The 5,699-nt window shown below is 35.8% G+C and overlaps 1 pseudogene; it reads left to right on the top strand.

The window, feature by feature from the left end:
* Positions 1-1,988: 1,988 nt before the first annotated feature.
* LOC147829630 (eukaryotic translation initiation factor 4E type 2 pseudogene) lies at positions 1,989-5,173 on the top strand (annotated as a pseudogene).
* Positions 5,174-5,699: the final 526 nt, after the last annotated feature.

A 5,699-nucleotide genomic window follows, 5' to 3' on the forward strand; every position in this document is an offset into this window, starting at 1 on the left:
GCCCAGGCTGGTCCCAAACTTGAGACGATCCTCTGCCTCAGCTTACCATGTGCTGGGACTGCAGGCATGTGGCATCATACCTAGTTTAAAAATTATTATTTAATATAACACATTTTAGTGTGTAGACAAACCAAGTCTTTGATATCAAAAACAATTCCAAGGTGTAGATTTAGCAATGGGCATTAGCAAATATAGTGCCAGACCAGGATGGCTCTTGGGAGATCAGCAATTGACCTCTAACATATTATGCTCTGACTGCATTATTAGCAATTCCTTTCAGTTTTGAAATTTCTATCATTTAGTGCTTTATAAAAATAAATTATTTAAGAACTGAATATTTTAAACACAATATATTGAGATTAAAACATACACTGAATGATAATCATAGGTTCCTATAGTTCCAAGCAAGTCAGTTGGTAGTAACAAAGATAGGCTTGTAACTTTAATGATATAATTTTCCTAAAGTCCTAAAGGCTTCTTTTAAGTTTACCCTTCAGTAGAGCTTGTGCTGTGCTCTCTTCGGCAGCACATATACAAAAGAGCTTGTGCCCCTTTGCTAGAATGCTTGAGTAGAGAACTAGTTATCAATAGCAAGATGGCCTGAGGGCCAGGGAGACCTTGTTTTGAATTCCAGGTCAGCCTTTTACTAGTTTTGATGACTCTGGCAAGATATTTAACCTCTCACTTTTCTAGCTGGAAAATAACATTTACATTATAGAGTTGTTATAAAGCTTAGAAGAATTATCTGAAAAGATTTGTTTCACAAATGGTTCTCAATGAATAAATAATACATGTGTTTCTTACTGGTAGTGAGAAAATACTTTATGTTGTCGGGTAAGAAAGGGTTAATTTCTTGCAGAGGGTTTGGTTGGGTGTGCGTGTGTGTGTGTGAAGGACCAGCTGCCTTGTTAACATGCTGCTGCAGTGAATCATGGCTGGCTGCCAAACAGAGGCTCCAAAGACTCTTCCGCAAAGTTAGGCAATGGTCTGCCTAGTGTAAACGATACCCTGCAAGAACTCCAATTTCAGACTTCATTGAGTCGAATCCTCCTGCAGTCTCCCAGAAATCACATACCTTTATACCCCATTGCAGTGAGAAGAGTTTTTGCCCTACATTGTCCATACAGATTTTAGGTTGCCGACTGAATTCTTTAGGGTTCCTTTCAATCACCAGTCATGAGCCTAGGTGTTCCTTTCGTTCAACATGGCCGGTGGGTGCTTCTCTCCACTACCTCCTCACCGTGATTATTCAAGACAAAGTATCTGATTTTGAAACTCTTTTGAAGAACCTGTAATAAGGTTATCTATTGCATATTGTTGTGGTTGATTAAATTCTGAAAGAGGTAGTTTATATTGTCTCAAATCTAAATAATATTCAAATAATCAAATAAGATGATCTAACATGGAAAGGATAGGAAGTAGGGGAAATCAAAGATGCTAACAAGATTTGAATGCAAGAAGTGTAAAATAAAAATTTTTAGAAAGCCATATCAAAAGGAAAAAGATAAATCTTGCATTGATAGACTTAGTGAAATTTAGTATTTTTAAATGAATCTTTATATATCTGAAGAGACCTTTAGAATAGAATAATAATGATGGATTCTAATGAATATCAGAAGAAAATTGATTCCAGCTCCACAGAGTACCAATCACTGGAATCAAACCCTTGACTATTCTCCCAAATACACTTTGCTGATATCTTCTTTTTAGTGTTCCAGAAGTCAAAATTTTCCAGTTGATAAACCATTTCATTGAATTTTTTCTAGTTTGGCCTAGAGGAAACTGATTTTTTAGGCACAAATTATATGTTGATTAACCTACTTTAAATTGTCTACAGGGGTTAATTATACATTTTATGGTATAGATTTTGATTGAGTAAAACTAACTTTTAAATTATATTATTATTTGGGAGAAATTAATTTTTTTAGCTTGAAAAGAATATTTACAGGGTGCTTATAAGACATTGCTACAAACTGAGGCAAGGAACAATGGAGTTTCTCTTTAAGGAGGAACGTGGATGGATAAGTGACTGTGAGATCCGATTCACCTTCGGAATGCGTCTCACCTAGTGTGATGTGGGAGCCGCAGTGAGAGCACTTGCTAAGCCTCCTACAGCTCAGTTTTAGGCCTACTGTGTGGAGACGCCAATAAGTTGGCAGAGGGAAGCTGAATTTATGTTGCAGCGACTTCAGAGGCAACATTATGTACGGAGATCTAGGGAATTCACAACTATGGAAAAATCATATGCCTCTGAGAAGAGTTCGTCACTTATATGGCAATGGTATGCTAGACCTTATCATTAATTTCTATGAAGACATAAAAATGCAGTTTAAGTATGGATAGTATAGAGGGTGGCTTTGGAATTAATAGGAAGATTTAATGATGTATTACAGCAGGAAAATCTCTTAGAAGAATATAGTTTCTAATCTCAGTGGTATAAAGCCTTTTGACTAATTCATATTAAATAATCTATGAAATTAATAAAAATAAAAGGAATTAATAAAACTATGAACGTAATGAAAATTAGTTATAAATTTATCTAAAGAGGTCAAATATTTAATTTATTTATGAATTTTATATTTAGGCCTATTTAAAATTTTATTATGATTTTCTGATCATGGTAGATACCTACTTTTTTTGGTGAATAAACTAACAGCTTTATTAATGAAGACAAATATCAGATAATTGTGTGAATATTATATATATATATATATATAAAGAAATCCAAACTAACAGCATTGTATTTCAAAAGCACTGTGCTTCTATTTCTTTTAAAGAGACTTGTCATCTGCTGTATAAAACAAACAAAATGGTACTCTTCTTTCTAAAAATTCTGGGAAATGAAATAAGTCAATTTCAAGCAGAATAACTGAACACATCTTTCTCTAAATGCTGACTATTGCTAGGAAGGAAACGAAGTCAAGCATCAGAAAGAAGATGTATGACAAATTCATGAAAGTGAAAAGGGATGTATGTAGTGAAATTACTGCTAATCTTTCCCCCCTCATATTCAAAGCCCATTCAAAACTGGTCTTTCATACAAGTATAAAATAACTATCAAGGGAGGGAATATGAAACCATACCCATCTGAAATCCTTCATGATGCTTTTGTAATAGCTCTGATTCTCTAGTAGAAACTTATTTTTAAAAGTGCATTTGGAAAATAAAAAATTATTCTTAATTTTACTTCTCTCCTGTTTGCCCATCATAGTCTCCTAACCCCTAACCCTAACCCTAACCCTAACCCTAACCCTAACATTTTGGTAATTTCTACAATATGAGTATTCATATTTGTGTGTGTGAATGTGGGTGAGGGTGTATGAGTGTGTGTGTGTATTTCCTGGTCTGTTTTAATTTGGAGACTATGAACAGTATTCCTTCAACCACTGTTCCTTTAAATATTGGATAGTAGCATAGTAAAATGAACTAAAAATTAAAAAGTACCTAGATCCACCTTCTAGTTATTTGAAACAGAGTAAATTCTTCAGCCTCTGAGTTGGCTTTGTCATTTCAAAGCACACAACCTTGGGCAAATTTATCACCAGAAACCTCAGTTTCTTTATCTGCAAAATGGGAACAATAATAGCTATTGCATATGGTAGATGGGAGGATTAGATGGGATAACATAAAATAAATAAAAACTGTTTATTGGGAAAAACTAAATAAGTAAATAGCTCCCAGAGCTATGAACAGAATATCAAGCAGATCAGCACTTTTGCCTCTGTGGAGCAGTTCTGAAGGTTTTATAGCCACATGGTACATCCTGGGGACCTGACAGGACACAGCGACTTCCATGTCTTCAAAGAAAGAATTAAACCCATGTGGGAGGATAATGCAAATAAAAATGGTGGCAAGTGGATCATTCAGCTACCAAAGGGCTTGGCCTCCCGGTGCTGGGAAAATCTCATCCTGGCTGTGCTGGGGGAACAGCTCATGGTTGGGGAGGAGATCTGTGAGGCTGTGGTCTCTGTCTGCTTCCAGGAGGACATCATTTCCATGTGGAATAAGGCTGCCAGTGACCGAGCAACCACAGCCTGAATCCGGGACATGCTTCAGTGCATGCTTAACCTACCTCCCAACACCATTGTGGAATACAAAACTCACACTGACAGCATCAGAATGCCAGGCAGGCTGGGCCCCCAAAGGCTCCTTTTTCAAAACCTCTGGAAGCCATGGTTAAATGTGCCATGACCCTCTCCCTCTCTGGATGGCACCATCATTGAAGCTGGCATTATCAGAGTCCTTTGTTCTATTGGTGTGTCACCTGGAAGACCCTTCTGTCCTGGAAGAGAGGAATGGAAGACCATGTTATGTTTTGAGAACAGGCTGATGCACAGCAGCCACGACAACAGCTGAGATCACAAGCAAAGGGTGCTAAACTGAAAAAAAAAAAAGAATATGAATTGCCTGATTTTATTTCTCTTTTATAGATAGCACTCTACTTTTTATGGTGAATGGATTGAGGGAATCAAATACAAATAGGACAGAATAAGCTGGGCTTTGCTGAAGAAATTACTAAATTCAAAAAGCCTGTGGAAGTAGTCCATTGGAAAGATGACAGTTTTCTTGACTAGGCTGATTGATAGCAATAGAGATAGAAGAAGATATATTTGAAGCCAATTTTGCAATAGAATTGATAGAGAGTAAACATAGTATAGAAATAAGGGAAAAAAAGGAATCAAGGATAAAATCTAGGCTTCTGGTTGAAAAAATAATGGTTTGAATAAATGGTGATGCTGTTCACCACCTACTAGGAAGTGGTGTGATATTCCTTCTATGTCGGTTCCACTTTGTACTCATTAAGTTTCCAGTATCCTACAGCAGGTTACATAGTAGAGTCTGGAGTTCTGGGTTAGAGAGGTACTTTTAAAAGTCATTTGAGAACAAATTGAGATAACATAAAGGAAGGGAGAGACTGGGAACAGAAAGAAAAGGAAGGAAAATAACTGGAAAGGAAAAAATGGATCCAAAAAGGCAGCTGCTCCCCATTCCATCACCTCCCATTGCCCTGCAGGAAGAATGAGTTCTTGAAATTAATCCTGGGTTAATCTGGTGGAGTAGGGAGGGGACAGCAGAGATGCATATGGCAGCCTTAAATAGAAGCAGCTGCTGATTATTCTGGGTAGTAATTTGATGACTATTTATTTAGCTTCAATGGAATAATTTTGCTGAGTAGATGAAACAATTTAAAATATTCTTATACTGAACTATGTATACCTCTACCTCTTACTGCTTGGGTGGATTCACAGAAGGATATTTTCAAGTAGAATTGAAGTATTTTCAGGGTATAGAAAACTTGGCTATGCCATATATCTCAATTTGAATTAGCACAATGAACTAGTTCTACTATTGAAATTCTAAACTGTTATTATCTGTTAATGATAAATAATCATTTTTATTTATGCTTCATATATTGTAATCAGAGGAAGCAAAATTATATTGGTAGTTTATACAATATGTCTCCATCTAATAAGTGATTTGTAGTTGGTATTTACTGAAAAGCAATAATTTAATATGCCAGTACTAGTTTTTAAATGATTAATTTATGAACAAAGAAACTTTTTTCATTCTCCTTGTATATCCTGTAAGCTTGGGGACTTTTGCATTGTTCTGTTTTATTTCTTTCCTCTAAGGAATGAAAGAGATGAAAATCTAAAGCATCCCTGTTAAGATTTGCAATGAAATTACTAAATTCAAAA

Source organism: Heterocephalus glaber, unplaced genomic scaffold (assembly GCF_053883595.1).
Source record: "Heterocephalus glaber isolate CG9 unplaced genomic scaffold, H.glaber_assembly_v1.0 deba00000546, whole genome shotgun sequence".
Classification (NCBI taxonomy): Eukaryota; Metazoa; Chordata; class Mammalia; order Rodentia; family Bathyergidae; genus Heterocephalus; species Heterocephalus glaber.